The sequence below is a fragment of the Dermacentor silvarum genome, chromosome 3 (assembly GCF_013339745.2).
Source record: "Dermacentor silvarum isolate Dsil-2018 chromosome 3, BIME_Dsil_1.4, whole genome shotgun sequence".
NCBI lineage: Eukaryota > Metazoa > Arthropoda > Arachnida > Ixodida > Ixodidae > Dermacentor > Dermacentor silvarum.
Window position 1 is genome coordinate 159,445,234 of NC_051156.1, and position 21,828 is coordinate 159,467,061.

The 21,828-nt window shown below is 46.3% G+C and overlaps 1 long non-coding RNA gene across 1 annotated transcript; it reads left to right on the top strand.

Annotated features, from left to right (window-relative positions):
• Nucleotides 1-8,232: 8,232 nt before the first annotated feature.
• Nucleotides 8,233-10,580, top strand: LOC119444951 (uncharacterized). The gene is made up of 3 exons (XR_007466074.1): nt 8,233-8,256; nt 8,572-8,770; nt 9,079-10,580. It is a non-coding gene; the product is annotated as an uncharacterized LOC119444951 (long non-coding RNA).
• Nucleotides 10,581-21,828: the final 11,248 nt, after the last annotated feature.

Consider the following 21,828-nt stretch of genomic DNA (forward strand, 5'->3'; position numbering starts at 1 on the left):
GAATGACCTGCTTTAATACTCACGTAATGTGCAATGCTGCTATATTTCTAGAAACGCCAAATGTGCTTGAAGCTTTTCTCGCGCCTTATGTGTCGACGCCCCGTCATGTAGGGGAATAATTGCCAGCCCTGATGGGCGCCAACTCCGGACATGCATTATTCGCCAAATAGATGGGAATTATTCGCTTTCACGACCATCCCTCTACGTCAAGGATTTCTCCAGAACCAGTTTCCAGACTTTCACCTGAGGCCTTTGTGCGAAAACACTATCACACCGACTTCCTTAGGCGGTCATACTTGTTTCAAATTATAGGTGCTGAAATATTGCACGTTGCGCTTTCTCTCGCATGCTTTATATCGAAAATTTTACACTGCTCTTAGGAAATCTTGTGGATTGTGTCAATTGGTGTAATACAGCGACTTCTCTGCGTACACAACGTAAGTTCTGGCAACTTAAATGTACGTTACCTTTAAGCAAACCGTTTTTTCCTGTGTGGCATAAAACGGTTTTTACCTTTTTTTTTTTACTGAAGCAATGCCAAAAGTTAACAAACAGTTTTATCAGTTTACTGCCCGATTTGTTCTGCAAATTTATGTCGCTGCTTGAGATAAAAATGTTTCAACTGAACCGCCTGGCCCATATTAACATTTTACGCATTGTAACACTCCACTCTTACTCTATGTCCTGTAATGGGCAGGTAAGATATTCTGAATATAGAAAACCAACTACACCTTCAAGCTCCCACTCATATGTCACGGCCTTTATTGGTCAGCCTATTATTATAGTTAAAAAAACGAGGCTTTGAGTTTTTTGCACAGACGTCATCACGATCAGACGACCTAGGATGACTTGACAGGATTTCGCAGACGTATTAGTTACGGCGATATTTTACTGTGCACGTTTCAATGAGTGTACTTCTGAAAGTTTTATTCGCTTCTCTCATTCCAACTTCGAAAAGAATTATTCCTGACTAATTATTGATTGCGCGCTATAGCTTGAAGTTCATTTACCATTGTTGTCCCTGGTGCGGTGTGTTTGGGAATGCGGTTGCGCCAGTGGTGCGAATAATAAATTGTAAGATTCCGCAGTTCTAGCTACATACGTAGCTATTACCTAACTCCTGAGGTGGTATTAGTGTTAAAGCGCGCACATTGAAAGACGATGCGCGCCGCTTTGTGTCCATTTGCGGCGTCATTGCTCTTTCCTTGGGTGCGCCTTTGCTAACGACGTCACCGCGGACGATTGGATGCGGAAGTCCATGGCGTGCCCCTGCAAACTGAAGGCGGTTGGAAGACGTTCATCCTGGCCGTTTTCTATGAAGAGTAAGTGGAACAACCGTGCATTATTGCCGCAGCTTTGACGGCGCATGTGATGTGCCATTGCAATCTCACTAGCTACAATTCGTGCATTTAAATATCTGCAGTAAGTAAATAATTAGAAGTTAATTAGCGTGTGTTAAATATTCTATTAATGATTTAGATTTCTCGTAGACGTAATGACCCCCGCATCGTGTAATTTTGCCGCAGGCAATTAAAGAAATCTGATGCAGAAAAAAAAACTATACACCAATTTAACAGTTTGCTAAATTCGAAGCCACCTCGTGCTTCACCACATAGCAGGAAAGCTAGTTACTGGTGGTCTGTGCACTAAGCAACAGTGTTCGCGCCTGCTGCAGGTTACGAGACTTCTGTCATCGACGATTGAAACAAACACTATCCCCGTCTTGTTTGACTTGTCACAGTGCCGCAGATCGGTCAACATTCATTCGCAAAAATCTGTAAATCTGTAAGCCTCCCTTATATGCAGACAACTTTCCCTCAATTGCGGTTCCTGCCCCTCCCTCCTCGTAGCCACCACCAGGGAGCAAACGCGAGCACAAAGGCTTTCCGAGAATTACTCCGAAACATTCGTGTGCTCATAATACCTCCCCCCCCCCCCCCCCCCCCGCCTAGACAGTGGCACCGCCAGGATTATTTTTGGGGTGGAGGAGGGTGCACGAACATGACCTGGGGAGAGTGGAGAGGCCAACTGAGGTTGTGACATATCGTTTTATGTCAGATATCCTGGTATACAGAATTTATGGAGAAAGGGGGGACGGCGACGTATCTCAGCCTGTCCCTCCAGGGACGACGTCCTTGCGCCTGGCCATAAAAAGGAACTGTATTGTCATTCAATAGGCCTTATCATCACTTAACCCTTTCAAGAGTGGAGATGTGTGCAGCCTTTTAGAATGGTAAAGCCGCGGCTGTTTAATGGGAACAATGCGTCTTTCGGCTAGTGATTGGCTTCTTTCTTTTTTTAGTGAGTGGTATCTTCCTCCCATCCGTTTGGTGAGTTGCGCCACCACGTACCCGAGCACACGAGGGTTGGACCCTCCCGCGTGTAGCCGATGCGCGGCTTAGCCGTGTCCGGGGAAAGGGGGATCCTGGGAGTTGAGCCGATGCCGGGTGCTTGGACCTTTACGGCCCCCCGGCGGAGGCAACACACTCCTTTGGCCTCTGCTTCACGTAGACGGCACCCTCGGACTGACCCACCCGGGGGAAATCGGCAGTCGCCCTTTCCTGTCCTCCTCCTCCTCTATCTTCGTCTTTCTCTCTGACTTTCAATCTTTCCTGTCTCCTACTCGCTTCCTTTTACTTCTGATTTTCTGGGCGGCAAGGGTTAACCTTGTGTGGGTAGCCAACCTTGGGTATTCCATATTTGGTTATAGTAGTGACGTACAGCTGGCGTCTGCAGGTCTTGTGTTCACAGGCCCTGCAGCGTCCCCTTGTTGGGCTCCATGGTGGGTGGCTGGCGTTGCTGCCGAAAACCCGGATATTCTTATGGCTAGCCCTTTTCCACCACTCCCTGATCGCCGTCAAAAAAGAGGGCGCACCGAAGATGTATTCCAGTTCTTTGGACGTCAAAGACAAGATTTCCCACGATTTCATGTCATCCACTCAGAAAAACCAGAAAAACAAGTTCGAACAATCTCCCCTTTTCTTGTTTCGAAATCTCTAACTCAGGCTCTAGGACCAGGCTATAAGGCAACGAGGATGGCAAGCGGTGATCTCCTCTTGGAGCTCCACGATCGCAAACAATATGAAAAGCTGCCGAATCTAGTGTCCTTTGGGGACGTCCAAGTAACAGTAACTCAGCACCGTACTATGAACACCACCCGCGGAGTTGTTTCAGACGAAGATTTGATGGAGCTGACTGAGGCTGAACTCTTGGAGGGCTTCAGTGAGCAGAATGTCATAAATGTTAAACGGATTAAGATGAGACGAGACGGCAAGAAAATTCAGACTAAGCACCTTGTGCTCACTTTTGGTTCATGTGATCTGCCCGACTCCATCGAGGCCGGGTACATTAAACTTCGTGTTAGACCATACGTGCCAAATCCCCTCAGATGCTTCAAATGCCAGCGATTCGGCCACAGTTCGCAAAACTGCCGAGGCCGCCAAACTTGTGCGAAATGCAGTGCACACGAACACACTTCTGAATCTTGTGAAAACTCTCTCCACTGTGTAAACTGTGATGGGGAACATGCCGCATACTCGCGGTCCTGCCCATCCTGGAAAAAAGAAAAGGAAATTGTTACAATTAAAGTCAAACAAAACATTTCGTTTAAAGAGGCACGAAGGCAGGTGTCCTACCTGCCAAAAACCAGCTTTGCCGAAGTGGTGCGTCAGGGGGCTGCGCCACAACGGCTTTCGGCGGCTGTCTGGCACACGCGTAGTGAGCCAGCGGTGACGCCATCCGCCCCCTCGGCGGCTGCAGCTAGTGCTGCTCCGCCGTCTCAGAAAAAGGGGCCATCGACCTCCGGGCTGGTGGCCTCCAGGGTCTCGTCCCTCGAGACGAGGCCTTCAACACGAACAAACCGCTCTCAAGAGCGGGTGTCCAGCGCGCCGCAAGAGCCGATGGACACATCTTCTAGCCAGACGGCGCAGCCAGCGCCTAAGGAGCGGCGAGAATCTCTCGACCGCTCCAAAAAAAGAGAAACCCCGCATTACAGGGCCTCTAAAGGGTTCTGTAAGCTAACTTTCTTGTCCTAAACACACAGCACAACACTCCTTTTAATATGGGCACTCAAATAGTTCACTGGAACGTCAGAGGTCTCCTCCAAAATCTTGATGACGTTAAAGAACTCCTCCGCAAGTTTAGTCCCAGGGTGCTGTGTGTTCAGGAAACACACCTCAAACATACACAAACAAATTTCCTCACACAGTATGCTATTTTTCGCAAAGACCGCGATGACACTGTTGTGTCATCCGGTGGTGTTGCTATTATAGTTGACAGAGGTGTTGCCTGTCGGGAAATAAAACTTCGTACGCCCCTGGAGGCAGTTGCTATCCAAGGGGTACTGTTTGACAAGCTAGTCACTATCAGTTCTATATACATCCCTCCAAGTTATCAAATTAATAAAACCGAATTTCAAAACTACATAGATGAACTTCCGGCTCCATACATAGTTGTCAGAGATTTAAACGCACATAACTCATTGTGGGGAGACTCTCGTTGCGATGCAAGAGGTCGCCTAATCGAAAACTTTCTCTTTTCCTCAGGAGCATGTATACTTAACAAGAAAGAGCCAACATACTACAGTGTGGCGCATAATACATACTCCTCCATAGATTTAACTATAGCATCGAGCACACTAATGCCGTACCTAGAGTGGTCCGTTCTCAAGAACCCTTTTGGGAGCGACCACTTCCCTATTATATTAAACTTAACAAAACAAGATATATGCTCACCACACATTCCCCGATGGAAGGTTGACACGGGTAACTGGGAACTTTTCCGGGAACTTACATATCTAACCACGGATGATATTTCCTCCTTTAATATAGAAGACGCTGTGGCCTATATAACTGCCTTTATAATTGACGCTGCCACGAAATGCATCCGTCAAACTAACGGACTTGCGAATAAACGTCGCATTCCGTGGTGGAATGAAGAATGTAAACAAGCCCGGAAAAATCAAAACAAGGCTTGGGTACGACTTCGCGACTCACCAACTGCCGAAAACTTGATTACTTTCAAACAAATAAAGTTCCAGGGTAGAAGAACGCGTCGACGAGCTAAAAGGGAGAGTTGGGAAAAGTACATCTCCGGTATAAATTCTTACACTGATGAGACAAAAGTGTGGAATAGAGTAAATAAATTAAAAGGCCGGGAGGTACACCCACTCCCCTTAGTCAGTACCCAAGGTGAGAGCCTGGAAGACCAGGCAGACTGTCTGGGCGAACACTTCGAACATGTATCCAGTGCGTCCCATTACACAAAAACATTTCTGAGGATCAAAGAACGCGAAGAGCGCCAGCCCCTTAAACGTAAAGAATCATCGAGTGAGGCCTACAACTATCCATTTACTTTAACTGAACTTAAGGCATCCCTCGCTTGCTGCAATAACTCGGCGCCAGGTGGTGATCGTGTCATATATGAAATGATTAAGTACGTACATCCTGAAACTCTGAAAACACTCCTGTATCTTTTCAATGCCATGTGGGCGGATGGGTATATCCCGTCTTCGTGGAAGGAAGCTATAGTCATCCCCGTGCTTAAACAAGGCAAAGACCCATCCCTAGCCAGCAGCTATAGGCCAATAGCGCTAACAAGCTGCCTGTGCAAACTATTTGAAAAAATGATAAACAGGTGCTTAATCTGTTTCCTTGAATATAACAAACTACTAGACCCCTTGCAATGTGGTTTCAGGGAAGGTATGTCCACAACAGACCACCTTGTTCGCATTGAGTCTTATATCAGGGATGCTTTTATACATAAGCAGTTCTGCCTCTCAGTGTTTCTCGACCTAGAAAAAGCTTACGACACGACATGGCGCTACGGCATTCTCCGAGATCTCTCGGCGATGGGTGTCCGTGGCAACATGTTAAATACAATCGAAAGTTACCTATCTAATCGCACATTCCGCGTAAGAGTGGGCAACGCTTTGTCTAAGTCATTCACCCAAGAGACCGGTGTGCCACAGGGAGGCGTGCTTAGTTGCACACTATTTATTGTAAAAATGAATTCCCTGCACAAAGTCATTCCACGCACAATGTTTTATTCAATTTATGTCGACGATGTGCAAATAGCCTTCAAGTCATGCAATATTGCCATCTGCGAACGACAAGTGCAGCTTGGAATAAACAAATTGTCCGAATGGGCAGACGAAAATGGTTTCAAAGTAAATGCCCAGAAGAGCACGTGCGTACTCTTTACTAACAAGAGAGGCGTAACGCCAGTCCCCAGCATTGCAATCAAAGGAGATGCACTCTCTGTGAGCAGCGAGCACAAGTTTTTAGGAATCATTTTAGATTGTAAACTCACATTTATTCCCCATCTTAAGCATCTGAGGGCAAAATGCCTGAAGACAATGAACCTTTTAAAGCTTCTGTCGCGTACGACTTGGGGTAGTGATCGAAAGTGTTTGCTTAACTTGTATAAAAGTCTTGTCCTCTCACGCCTTGATTACGGGTCAATAATTTACAATTCTGCAACGCCAAGTGCGTTAAAAATCCTAGACCCCGTCCACCACCTGGGTATCCGTCTCGCGACCGGTGCTTTCAGGACAAGTCCAATCCAGAGCCTCTACGTAGAGTCGAATCAGTGGTCACTTCATCTGCAGCGGTCATACAGCAGTTTTACATATTTTCTGAAAATACAAGCAAACATTGAACATCCTTCTTATTCAACTATAAATGACGTGACCGCTGCCACACTCTTCCATAATCGACCTGCAGCGAGAAAGCCGTTCGCTTTGCGTGTGAGGAATCTTAGTGAGGAAATGGGTGTTCCACTGCTTGAGCAATGTCCTATGGCTCCAGCGAAACTGTTGCCGCCGTGGCAGTGGCAGCTCATAGAGTGTGACACATCGTTCGTAGAGGTCACTAAACACGCGCCAGAGGCACACATTAGAATGCATTTCTTAGAACTCCAATCTAAATACTCGTGTACAGAGTTTTACACAGACGCTTCCAAGTCACATGCCGGGGTAACTTATGCAGCCATCGGTCCATCGTTTTCGGTATCCGGTGTGCTGCACCCGGAGACAAGTATCTTCACGGCTGAGGCCTATGCTATATTATCGGCTGTAAAGTATATAATGAAATCAAAACTTAAAAAGACTATCATATTTACAGACTCGCAAAGTGTTGTGAAAGCATTGCAATCACTCTGTAAACACAAAAACCCTGTACTTAATGAGCTCTATTCCATTCTGTGTAAAGCGTATATATCTAACCAGCATGTGATTATATGCTGGGTGCCAGGCCATAGAGGCATTGAAGGTAATGTTCGAGCAGACCAAATGGCCACGTCTGTTATATCTCAGGCTATTAACCCTACAACTGCTGTTCCTGCAACAGATTTGAAGCCTTTCCTGCGAAAGAAACTGCGAAGCCACTGGCAACGCTTGTGGGACGCTGAAATAAATAATAAGCTTCACAATTCATTAAACCACAGTTATTTTTCTGGCCTCCCGTAACGAAAACACGACGAACTGATGTCCTATTCTGTCGTCTCAGAATAGGACATACATATGGCACCCACAATTTTTTGCTTACTGGTAGTGAACCACCAACCTGTGGTAGATGTGGTGAGAGGCTGACTGTCCTCCATGTCCTCGTGGAGTGCCGGGAAGCCGAAACAGAAAGGAAGAAATATTTTTCACAAGCGTACCGGTATCATGTCCCGCTTCACCCCATTATGTTTCTTGGCGAAGAACCGATTTTTAATGCCAAAGCAGTCGTCGATTTCTTGAACGATGTGGTCCTGCATGTTATTAGCCCAACTAGTTCGTAGCGCATCCTCTCTCCAGAGGATGCCGCTGTGATAGTTTCTTATAGCACATGCCTCCAGGCCCTTGTGGTTCAAGGGCTCTGTCTAGGCAGTAGTGCTTCTTAATAATCACTGCATCTTAAATATTTTAAATGTCGTGTCATTCTTTCTCAATGCATTCTTCATTGCATAGTACACCTCATTAGTCATTGCCATGATTTTAGTACATGTATATTTTACGCACTTTACAGCGATTATTTTTAGGCCCCTTTACAGCCCCGTCACATCTACTTCTCAGAATTCATCACTTCACTGCGAACTAACAAACACTGGCATGGCGCTCTTTGGCCATACCTGGCCCTTGCGCCACTAAACCACACACATTCATTCATTCATCTTCCTCCCATCCCCCCCACGGCCTTTCACGCGACTTCTTCAGTCGCGCGAAAGGCCGTTGGGGGATGGAAGGGAGGGGAAGCAACTTGGAAGATTTGAACGGTAAGCAGAGAAGAGTTTCGTGCGGACTTTTAAGCGTGTGAACTCGCGGAACGTGACCATCGGAACCAGTGTTAGAAAAACTACCACTTGACCGTTCACCCGGGGCCTGGGTGCCCGCAACGCGTGATAATAATCGGCACGATAAAGACGATATCGCAGCGCCGGCGCCAATTGTGGACAGTATTACGTAAGAGAAGTTTTCTTGGTAGAAGTTTTGAAACAAACTTGTTGGAGCCGTGAAATTTCATAATTTTGCCCCAATCATGCATCTTTACGCAGTAATGCTCATTATTGCTTTATGTCTTGTTCTTCTAGAGTTCAGCGACGGAGCGCGCTGCAACCAGTCATTGCTCCAACGTGCGAAGCTACCGTCTCCTTGAGTTCAGAGCACGACACAGCGGCATTGGAAGAACGCAACGAATGTGCGTCAGACTTGGAAGCCTCCGTCTCCTTCAGTCCTGACTCGGCACAGGGCACACCCACGTCGGAAGAATGCAACATGTTTGCGTCCGTGGTAAGACGCTCGTATTTTTACACAGTACACAGTCGGTTAGTGCCGCGTCGTGAAATCTTATGGTCCAGCATGAACTATTGGCTATTGCGATGATTCAGTTCTGTTGCTATTTTATTTTCCACACAATGTTCTTTTTTCTGCGCCTAACTAGTTGCTACTGCTACAAATAGGTTCAGATATTTTTGCCCATGACTTGTATACTGTTCCAGACAACTTACAGTGCCTATACTTTTGGTATGATTTATCATTTTTATGGTAACACAAGAATGAAATGTGACAATAATGTTGGTTATTATTGAATTTTTCAGATGACTCAGACAGAGAACGATTCATTCAAGGGGCCTTGCAGCTTGTTCCTTTCTGTGGCATCGCAGTGCAATGCATCGACACAAGTGTCTCATATCGAAACTAGAGACAGCAGCCTGCAAGCAGAACCTTCAGTTAGATCAACCGCCACAGGGCCAGAAGAGCGAAGCTACATTTTCCTTGGCTACAGCTCTCTCTGCGAAAGGAAAGACGCCTTCACAGAACTTTGTGGAGTCAGCCCAAATGTGTTTGCCATGTCTCTATTTTCATCGGTAGTTGTAACATGTGTTGATGTTCCAATTTCGCAAAAGATGGTGATCTTAATGACTTGGGTTTTCGTTTGCAAGTATCGCTGTTCTTTTTGGGCTGCATCGTAGAGCTGTTAGCTGCATCTTTTTCGTTTTGAGGAATCTTCTATCAGCAATGCAACACTTCATTCCCGAGCCATCGCTAGCAGCCGTCAAGGCAACTATGCTAGCACGCTTTAAGGAGCACTACCCTGATTGTCGTTTTATCATTGATTGCACCGAAGTGAGAACGGAGGAGCCACCTACTGTAGAACAGCGTCGCGCTCTTTTTTTTTACACTACAAGGGATGCTACACACTGAAGTTCTTAATTGGAATTTTGCCCAATGGTGCAGTGACATTTGTGTCGGAGGCTTATGGAGGTCGAGCTTCGGACACACACATAACTCTAGAGTCAGGCTTTCTCAATAGAATTGAGCCAGGGAATGATGTATTAGCTGACAGAGGTTTTCCTGGCATAAAATCACCAGTGGAAAGGAACAAGGGCATTGTTGTCTTGCCTCCTTTCTCGAAAGGAAACATGCAATTTACATATGATGAGCTCCAACAAAAATACCACATTACACAGGTGTGCATCCATGTTGAAAGAGCTATCCAGGGTATAAAAATGTTTGATGTTATTAATTTCCGTGTACTTAATGACCTCATTCCTTATATGTGCGACATCATGCCCATGTGTTGCATCCTTGTGAATCTGCAACTGCCAATTCTTAACTCACAAAAGCGTGAACAATCATAGACGTGCAGTAGGGTATTGTGCTGCCCATTCTGAATTAAGAAATGAACCTTTTCACACCTTCAGCTTTTATGAGGTGTTTATGTACATGCTACGATAAATGAAGAATTTCATGAAAGTTTACTGCTTCATATTGAAACTCTGTGGCGTGCAAAGGTTCACCTTCATCTGTTGTATTATGTGCATTTGCAGGTAATTCAGGAGAGCATTAGTTGTTTTACCAATATTTATTGCGCATACAACCATCACATAAGATCTCAGGTGTGTATTGCAAATGGTACTTAATTGTGAGAGCTAGGCTCATCATTGTTTTTATGTACAGATTTTTATGGGAACTTTGTTGAATTTGAGCATTTTTACTTTGGCATTAACAATGGAACATGCTGTAGCCTTTGGCAGAAATGCACATGTGTACTTAAATTGCATGCACATTAGAAAACCCAGGCAGTCAAAAACTTGGAGGACGCTTAAGGTTAAGAATGGAATGCGATGGCATTAAAGATCTCTGACTGCTTCTCACGCTTCGCGGTAACTGCAGCATATGTAACCGTAACGTTTACCGGGAAGTGCTGGTGGTGAATGCCATGCAAGTAGGCAAGCTTTCTGGCAGAAACACGGCCTTTTTAAGCAATAGGTTTGTGGGCTTTAAGCAACACCAGGCAGATCACCAGCAAGCTACCAATGGCTTCGTGGCACTCATCAGGTTTGAAAAAGGATTGCACATTGCCTTTTCTCTAGATTACCTGTGCGATACCACTGTAGCTGAAGATTTTTTGATTCTTTCTCCTCGGACAGTGCTTTTAAAAGAAAGCTAGTAACTTGCTATAATTCTTTATATATTTGTCCTTTGTTCCTGCTGTAACCCAACAAATGACGTTGCTTATCATTCAGCATTGGCCCAAGACAATTATCCAGAAACCCCCCATTCCTGTTTTAAGAAACAGAATTTCTGCCCAATTTGCAAAATTCAACCTCATGTTGGTGAAGTTCCTTGTGATGTTTGATAATCTCTTTGGCATCTGTAACCAGTATATCAGCATTAACAATGACCTGTGTTGTGTGCAAAGACTTGATTGCTGTTCCTACATTGCATTTGTACTGGAGAAGTACAGGATCTCATTGCTCTTATTGGCCTTTTTTAGTACACCTTTTATTAGTCTACCAAATTTCTGTAACTTTTACAAATGTTACAAAGCTTATGTAATACTTTTATAATAAATTCTGTTTGCTGATATGTTTCACTCGTCAGTCTGTGACCATACTCTTGATGGTAGAAGAATGCCAGAGGAGAACCTGTTTTGCAATAGTTTATTCAGACAAAATAGGCACCCACAAAATCAAAGTTTCTGTGACCTAAAATCAATGTGCCATCTGTCAGTCCCTGCCGTTGTTTTGAAACTGAAGGTAAATTATCCTTAAAGTGTGGTTGTTTCTCACAAAACATTTTTTTCAAGGCAAACTTAAAAAGGAGATACATGCCATCTCCACTCCCCCTAGTGTTATGTCGGCAAGATTTTTAAGAATTCTAATGTTGAAAGATTGGCAGGTATTCCTTTATTTTAGGTGAACTTTGATTACATGGCTCTGTTCTCTGAAGATGCCTGTTGACAGCTGTGGTCCTGCATAATTTTGTTTTCAGCTACAACTAAAAATATTACTTATTAGCTTGCACTGAGAACTAAACAAACATCAGTGTGCTGTACGTATTTATATGCATGCATGTCACATTAACGTGGAAATGTAGATGTCTACACTTGCTTTGCCAAAAAATACCTATTTTTAGTGTGATATACATGCGTATAAATATGAGCACCTGTCTGTAATAAAGCATTTCATGAGAATTGTGTCTACTTGCTGAGTTACACATTTAGTGGAGGGCAGAGTGATAACACCGAGCAAGGTACTTCAAAAGATATGTGAAGTAGAAAGATTCCATCTTCGGAATATATTCAGCGAGGAAGCTGTCATCACGGTCGACATGAATTATTATACTCCGGTTGCTCGAGTAAACAAAAAGGAAAGCATGGTTGAGCATTAATATGTACAACATGAGCTGCACCTGTGTAAAATACGCATGAGTGCTCTTAGAGTAAGTCACCCATTAACATAGTGGATGTAGGGGACAAAGCTAATTTATTTCACATGATCAATAAGTGGGCTGTCGCATAGTGAAAATGGACACTTGATCTCCACTAAATGAATCGAGCTGCTGAAATCTATGATGCCATCTGGGCTGCAGCCAACCACGGTTGTTTCGCCGATATGACAAGTCCAACCTGCAACAAACAAAACATATGATATGGATTCCATGCATTGGTGGAAGTTGTACAGATTTGATACCTTATGTATGAAAAGTCCCATAGATATCGAGAGCTCTTGCAGTTTCTTCGGTGTTCTTTCCTGCATGCAGAAAATGTTCATAATTGCCTGCACTGCAATAAACATGCTGCTAATAAGATGCTTGCATTTAGCAAATGCTGGTGCAGAATAGCCTTTGCTATCTTTTGCATGCGTGCATGTTCTGCACCTACTGAGAGCAATATATAAAGAACAAATGGCAGGGAGGCTAATCATAGTGCCCATACAGCTTATTTTAATTCTTACCATATGAAGTTGCAGCTGTAGAAAAGAGCTTCGGCGAAGCTAGTGCTTTGGCAAGGCGATCAAAATCACTTTCCCTCGTCTTCACCTTGTGGGCACTGGAGCTTGTGAGGCGGATGTGGCGCTCTTTGTGCCATCTAAAAGGAAATGTGTCTCAGTTAAAACATGAAACACATGTATTTAAAAATGAGAAGTATATGTTAATAAACAATTGTCGAACCTCCCCACGGCAGCCTGGCCCTCGGTGATTGTGACTATCTCTAATATATGGTCAATAATTCTTTCGATGAATTTTTTGTAGAACATTGTTTTCAAGGATAGGCATCTTTGACACCATGTCTTCTCTTTTCCGAATAAAAGGCGAGGTCGAAGCGACCCTTGGCACACTGTGTAGGCTGCCCTCCATATCTAGCATCTTAACATCTCTCGGTCAGAGCTGTCGTCTGCGTCTACTAGCTGTGCCGTCGCCGACACCTGCACCATGTCCCTGCGCTTGTCGAGCTCCTTAACGGGACAGTTTATACCCGGAAACTTCGAGAAAAGAGCTGCAGGGCTCACCATCTGCAGAATGGGTTCTCGCGAAGGTCGACCTGAAAATTGATCGCATCATTCAGTGGCGAAGTCGCATCACACACGCACGAAAAAAAAAAAAAAAGAAATGCATCGATTAGCGATATCGAGGCACATTATTTTTCTTTCTTAAAGGAAGGATTGGCTCACCTTCAGTCGTATATCGTAGTCCACGGTTTTCATCTGGGCGACGCATTTGCCGACGATGTCCGATGGTCCGTTTGCGCTCACTGATTCTTCTCTTACTGCGTAAACGTGCCTGCTAGCGTACAACTTCGCAACCATGCATAAGCAGGTCTTCTTGAAGTAGCGATAGATATTTTCTATTTTCCGAAAACCGCAAAACAATACACGCAGATCACTCGTCAACGCCATATCAACACCCAGCGTGCATGCGCGGCGTGGTCGTATACAAAAGTGCTCCCAACGGTCCAACCTGATGTCTCCGCGGACGGTCGCTTGTGGCGCTGCATGTTCCTGTACAGTGGCGCCGCGTAACCAGCGGCTCTATTCTGACACGCATGGCGCTGCACGGCCGCCATTATCCGCCATCTTGGCTGTCTCATTGGCTGTCCAGAGGTCACGTGTTTCGAAATTTGTGCCGGGAAACGGAAGTTTTGCAAAATGCAATTTTGCGTTTTCGTCAGAATGACGAAACGTGACGTGTAGCTACAAGTTTTATCGACTAATACTTTTTTGTGGTCCTTGGCACCTATATTGCGACTTTAGCGCTTTAAAAAGAAAGTGGACGGTAGCGTGCAGGAGCTCGTCCAATTAGGGTGCCTCGATGTCCTCCTCGCCCGCCGCTCCGTACAGGGTGGAGACATTCTTTGACGGCGTTGGTGCCGCCAGAACCGGTTCGTTCTAGCCGCCGCCGCCGCCGCCATGTTCATGCCCGCCGCGCACGCTGCCTGGTACAGGTGGTAGGACATCGCTGCGACGAGTTCGCTGGGTGTCGTCGGTACAAAATGCCTGCTCTAAGATCTACGAAAGACCTGTGGCAATTGACACCTCCTGATAGCTGACATAATAAAAACCTGCATGGCGACTGAAACGTCATGACAGAAATCACGTGTCTACTCGTCACTTATTCACCTCCTTTCTTTAGCACCGGGATTTTTTTATGTAATAGGAATTTCCAGGGCTGCATAAGAACATGCTGACAAGCAACACAGAAGAAGAAGTAGTTTAATGATTTGAAAATGTAGAGAGGTCGGCCGGAAAATGGAACATCTGGCCTGCTACTCTACGTAAAGGAAGGGGAAGAGGGAAAGAAAGAGGGTCACATTGGGGGATGACAATGGGAGGAACGAGGTGAAAGGATACATTGCATAAATTTTATCACAATCGTGAGTCCAGGCCCGTGTCGCCTAAGAAACGTGAAATAGCACGCATTGTCTCTATCGTCTGCCAAGTCTGTCTTCCGACAGCGGTCCATTGTATAAATGCCTCAAGGTAGCTGCCAGTGTCAGTCTTGCGCGCGCATACTCAGGGCACACCACAAGCACATGGTGTATAGTCTCTATAACACCACACACTGAACAGTCCGGGGAGTCTGTCCGTCCAATGATGTGCAAGTATTTGCGCGTGAAAGCGACGCCTAATCGCAGTCTGTGTATTAGGCATGTATGAGTGCGTAGAATTCCACGCAGAACAGGAAATTGCATATCGGGATCCAGCCTTTTAAGGCGGACGTGACGAGCGTCTGGCTGTGTCGTCGCACTCATTAATTTTGACAGGAGGCATGTGATGTCCGGTCTAGAGAACGACACTACAGTTCGTAGGTCATTGCTGAGGGCGCGCTTTGCTTCAGCATCGGCCATCTCATTATCATTGAGCCCACAGTGTCCCGGGATCCATTGGAACACTATGCGGTGGTGTTTTTCTTGAGCGCATGAAAGTAGCTCGGTAATCTGTAGTGCCAGAACTTGATATGCGGTGTGGCGCAGGTAGCATCCCAAAATTTGCAGCGCGGGTTTTGAGTCCGTGAAATGCACCATTCTTGAGGTCTTTCCCCGCAGATGTGGCGAATCGCTTCCCGAATAGCCACAAGCTCTGCAGCGGTTTATGTTCAATTGTTATCTAGAATGAAGCCTTGAGTCATCTGCTGGGCTGGTATCACCACAGGTGCTGTCGATGCATTTGGTGACGCGGACCCGTCTGTGTAAACATGAACATAAGTCTGCTATTCTGACCAGATGTATGCCAGAACAAGTTGTTGTAGTCCGCTAAAGGGAACTAATGATTTCTTTAGTATGGCGGGGACGTGCACGCATACCGAAGGTTGAACCGTCACCCACGGTGGTTGGACGGGGTGATATGGAAGGGCATAGCCTGTTGTTATGTGGGGTAGATGCCAGCGGAGTGCACTTGTGAAATTGCTGTCCGGCCGCAACACAACAACAACACAGCAACACAGGTTCACCGCGTAACTGCCCGAAGAACAGCAATGCTGGCAACGTAGCAATTTTTGCATTCCTCTACGAACGCTTGTGTTAAAAGCATTATTTCCCACTCTGAAACAAAGTCAGTGATTGCCGCGCAACCTAATTTCTGTATTTACAGCTCGTAAACAAAACACGCCACGCTGATGAGCGGTTGCAACGCGTTTTACGAGGGTATTTCCAGACGACAGCATTAAAGCGCCACTAAACAGAAACTGGAAGTTCAGCTGGAATAAAAGAGGGGTCTTACGGAATGCGCACAGTTTTTGTTCGGTGCAAAACGATGTCTTATTAGTGGAGAAATTCGTAATCGAAGTCCAAATATATCTTCCTCAATTTCTGTCGTCCCTGATTCGGTATTGCAGGATCCTTCAGTTTTTTTGCTGTTTACTCGCTTATTAAAGCTCTGTTCGCAGTAAGAATGACACGACTGTAATCGTAACAGGACTGCAATCCACCAGTATACAGCTCAACTTCCGGTTTCTCGTAAGTGTCCCTTCAAATAACGTGACGAAGATTATTTAGCTGTTCCGTTAAATCGGATGCCATAAAATATATTGCTACTTTACTGTCATGACGCGTTAGTGCCTGTTTGAAGTGCTGTCGTCGACAAAAACAGCGCATTGCTTCCGTCAAACCGTTCATCACACGCGCGCCTACAACGCGCCGCTCGCAGCGGGCAAGAACATGGCGGACGCCGTAGCAGACGACGCAGTTGTCTCCACCCTGTACGGAGCGGCGGGCGAGGAGGACATCGAGGCACCCTACGTCCAATGCATCTGCAATTTCGCGAATATGTGGTGGCGTTCCAAGATAGCCGGCATGTCAGCTTGTTCATTGGCTGAAGGAATATCCCGTGAGGAGCGTCACAGGAAGGGCCGTTTCGTAAACGTCAATTTGACGTTGCGTGACGTTGCGCTGGGCCGCCATTGCAGAGATTTTCCGCCATAATTTGTGGTGCGACGATCCGCGCGAATTATGGTAATGAGCGGCCATATGCAATGGCAGTGGAGATGCATGCGTATCGCCGCATTTTCCCTGTCATTTCGGGCCATAAAAATCTTTTGTTCACAACGCGTGCTCATAGCATTTGCATCGCTCTCGGGTGGTGTTGGCATTTGTGTTTTGCACCATCATTTTTATTAAAAACACGTTTATTTGAAATAATATTGGTTGAAACTAGCGAACTTTCTGCGACCCTTTGCACTTTTCACTATTGCGTTAGTATTGTAATCAATATTAATGACTTTTCGCGTCATCAAAGGCTATGACAACGGTGACTTTTTAATTTATAAAGAGAATTGTACGCAAGACGGCACCTTGAAGTTTCCTCTCGCGGTGCGAGTAAGCAGCGAAGTGAACAAGAGATGGCAGTGCCGGCGCTTGCGTCGTGCAAGCGGATACCTGTGGCGCGCGCAACGCTATCGATGATATTCGGCCGCTTCTCAGCCAGACTAGAGTGACCTAGAATATGGGAGAGTGTCCAAAGCGCCGGCTCCGGCGAGGGCCTTTTTCTGTGAACTGCCGCGCCGCGCCGCTGCTGCTCCGGACCCGTGGGCTTTTCGCGCTCGCGAAGCGCGCGGGAAGCGAGGGTCGTCTGCTACGCGCTGTAGTTTTTTGCGTTCATTTTCCACGCAAAGCACTTAAACTCTATTTAACTTCAACAGTGTGGCGCTGCATGGAGGTTATCCATCTTTGAGTGTTTCTTTGTGCTTGGGCAGCAAGATAATGCAAAAACTAACGTATCAAACTCATCAGCGCGGCCTAGCTCCGGTTGCTAGAGTTCGAGAACGGTGTTACGGTAACTGTGCGTGCACAGAAACGCGCTAAATGAGTCTGCGCAAGGAAAGAACGTAAAAAAAGATGGGCACGTGGGCAATAGCACCATGCTTGCAAGAATACGAGTAACGAAAAAAGTAAATTACTCGCGAAGTCAAGTGAAATACTTACGTGCTTGCAGTGACCGCTTCGCTCATCACTACGCGCTTTTCACTCACGGTCGGTAGTAGTTTAGAGCCATATGCATATGTATTTATTCATGAATTTGTTAGCCTCGACAATACTTTATCATGAACAGAGCGCAGTGAGAAGGTGTAAGGGAAACAAGAGAAGGAGCAGAGGCGGCCCTAACGCCGCAATATTGTTGGCCAATTTCGCTTCAGTGGATAGCGCGGTACATGAACAATTCTTGCTGTACGCTATCTCTTCAATACAAACTTCGCGCACGATGTACCTTAAGGTTCACCGTGAGCGAAGCTGGTTTCAAATTCAGACATTCGAAAAAAGGCCATTCCAGCCAATAGGTAAACAAACATAAAATGGTGAACAAATATATATTTTTCTACATTGAAATGAATAGATAGGTACTACTGGCCTAGCTATTTACTCATGTCTTATGCAAAAGGTATTGCAGCAATAGCCTTGTTTTATTAATCCATGAATCCTATCTGAAATTACCAACATATAACTTCTCATGATATAATAGTTATTGCTTAACGTGTGATTTTTTACATAAACTAACAACCATTCATGGCGCGTGATGATGTTTGTGCTTGCATTATATTGAGTGGAAAATCGTCTTGAAAACTACAATCTTTGATGCACTACAAATATCGCTATTGATTCTACATATCCCTAAAACAGTTACCTTCAATCAGTAAAACATGAGAAGTTTATGTTTTGGTGATTAGTTGCCTCTTTCATTATGTAACTACAAGTACGTAATTATTTATCAGTAAGTATATTTGCTGTGTACGAACTAGCGAGCATACGCAATAAATATTCCTATAAAGTTACTTTCACGTTCAAATTCGCTTAGTGTTTGCGCTCTTGCAATACAAGAAGGCGAAAGACGAGTTGCACATCCGTAAAGCATCAAGTTTCCGTTTTCTGACGTTCGCTCGTAATTATGAAATGAGACGTACGTACACAATGTTGCACTGTTAGCATTTCATTAATTTTGGTTTGTCTTGTTTTTTGCCGCCGTTTATTTCTCGCGTACCCTTTACGTACACGCCGTGGTAGCTTAGTGGCTTTGGTAGGTTGGACTGCTAAACTCGAAGACGCGGGTTCGATTCCCGGCCACGGCGGCTTACATTTCGATGGAGGCGAAATGCATAAAACACCCGTGTACATAGATATAGGTACACGTTAAAGAACCCCTAGCGGTCGAAATTACCGGGGCCCTCCAATACGGCGTTTCTTATAGCCAATGTATTGTGATTTTTTTATGTAAAACCCCAGAAAATATCATTACTATTATTACCCTTTACCTGTGCTCTCAGTTCTTCATAATAAATGAGCAAGTTCGACACACTGAGATCGAGATTGGCATTCAACACGGTCTTACCGTCACACCGTATCAGAGGGATTTCTGGCCGAAGAATGCGGGTTTGCACCACACGTAATATTGTTGTCGTTAATCGCGACGTGAATGAAAGTATGTTAAGTTACTAATGCCATGACCCATCAGTCATCTTAGCAACACATTTGTGCCTTTCCACGCTATACTTTGAAATATATACCAAGTGAACGAGCATTTGTATTTATTTTTGGTACCGCGGCCCCACCGACGGACACATTACGCTTCCCATGAGCCTGTTAAGGATTTCGCCTTAATAAACAGCAGAGCGCGACAGGCAGTCTTGTAAAACAAATCGAAGGAATGAAATAAAAGAAAGGGAACGATAGGGTGTAAAAGCGTTAGCATGAGCTCGCCATATCTTCCACGTCCTCCTGGTTGTCATCGCGATCTCCAGCTTATTTTCTTCTGCAGCACGTTCACGTTGCTCATTGCACGAATAACTAAATGAAGTAAGCGCGCGCAATGCGTTACTCAAACAGCCGCGTAAGAGCGGACCAAGCGAGCTAGAAGGAAATAGACAAAATACCCGTATTCACAGCCGGCAAACGCATTCTCCGTGCGGTGAGTCACTGCGGTATTACCTTGCGGTAACGTGGTACTTAATATATCCCAAATTATTGCGATGTTCGCTAATAGCAACCAAAATATCGGGATCGTAGCAGACGCCCGCCGCCTTGGCGCGGCTTCCGCAGCGGAGAAAGCCCACGGGTCCGGTACAGCAGCGCCCCGGCGCGGGAGTTCACACAAAAAGGTCCTCGCTCCTCCCATGCATTCGCGCGGCGCTTTGGACACTCTCCCATTTTCTAGGTCACTCTAGCCAGACGAGTCTGGCTGAGTCACTTGCGGATCACGAGATAGCGATAACGCGGCCTAGAGCGTGCGCTGATCATCACTGGCAGGTCGCGTATGTTGTCTCAAGGTAGAAAGCAAGCGCGTGGGCGCCAACATACGATGACTCATTCAGTTTCCCGAGGACACGCATCCTAGCTAATGAAGCAGACGACAGCCTGCGCGCATGCAGACGACGGAAGCGAGAAACGATTTTGATGGAATAATCGTACGCTTTGAGCTAGCTGCTTTATTTTTACTGGGGAGGAAAACTGTTTTGCTTTATCAACCACGCTAGTTTAAATGCCTATATTACAGTTTCTTAGGCGAAACGTCAAATTTGCGTCACGTTACGAAAGCAAAACGGGGCCATGAGCGCCATTTTGTAAGCGTCGCGCCTACGTCACGCTTCGAAGAAAATGGCGGAATGTCCAGAATAGCGGCTCAGAATAGCGGCTCAGATCTCGAGACCTTATATATTCTCGCGGCATAAATACGGAGAAGGCGCTCAAATAACTGTATATATCGCCGCGTTCTGAAGAGTCTCTGGCAGTATAAAAGGGCCCCTAAACCACCTCAGATATTTTTTGAACGTTGCAAGTAAACAGGCGCATCGAGTTCAGAATGCCGTCACGATCAACGATGCCAAATGCTGCACCGCTACGCGCCGCGGGTGCGCCACAAAAAAACAATGGGCCTTTTCGATTATCAGTTTCGGACTGTTTGGGACTGCTGTGCCGCATTCGATTTTGCTCGGACAGCTTCCGAAGCTCCGCCCACCAGTGTGTTGTCAGAAGCGCATTCGTTGTTTCGCGAACCGGAAGTTCCGGACTGCCCGCGGACTGTTGGAGCTGTCAGCAGATGTTTGCATAGCGTCCTCGATCACCTTGCCCCGGGGTTGCCCCGAAACCAGAATGGTGCGCTGTGCACCGCAGTGGTGGCGCACTGCGGAGGGTCAACATCGAGGACAAAACTGCACTCCGTGCAGATGCTTGCATGAAGCGCCACTTCGCCCCTGGCGCCCAAAACGTGCGCAAAACGCGCGCGCGCACGTTTTTTTGTTTGCAGGTGCAGAGGATACGCGGCAAGCACTCGAACCTTGTCAAACTGCGTGCTCCGACATACCTGGTTACAAGTACACACCAATGGATTTTATAGTTAATGGCAAGAGACATAATGTGGCGATGTCGGTGGATGAAATGAACGATTTTATGGCGAGTATTCGTTTTTAGCAACGCACGCGCGGGGAGTCAGTAACACAGCGCGGTGCGCTTCTGCGGCCCGCTTCCAGCAAGTTCTGGTAGCACAAAGATGGGGAGCCAAATAATCTCCCTACTCCGGTGTCGTCGAGGCGCCTGACGACCCGTTCAACGAAGCTGTCCACTTTCGGCCGCTCTTCACCACATTGTTTTTGGACGAGGTCGATCAGCATGTTGTCTTCGCTGTCAGCCGAACTGAAAAAAGCTCATCGATTGCGGCAACTAGCAGCGCTTCCTTTCTCATTGCCGACATCTCGACTAGTACCTCCATCAACTCCGTGCAACCGCAGCATGCCGCAGCTATCGGGCCAGAGCGTGCGCGGTTCCGCAGTCGGCGGTGCGCGCGCGTCCCGCAGTGCTTGCTGGGATTGCACCCCGGCGCACCGCTGATTTTCTCGGTGCGAGGCGGGGCAACGGAAAACCGCCCCAACCGGGTGCGCTTCCGGTGATCGAGGATGGTCGGTGCGCACCGGTGCGGTTGATCGAGGATGAAAGTGCGCACCAAGGCGCCCCGGTGCGCACCGGTGCGGGTGATCGAGGACGCTCGGACAAGCGCAAGTGCGTAGAAATGTCGTACAAAAATCCCTCACGTGACTCGATCCTAGGCACCTACGAACACGGTCATTTAGGGACTTTTGAGAAG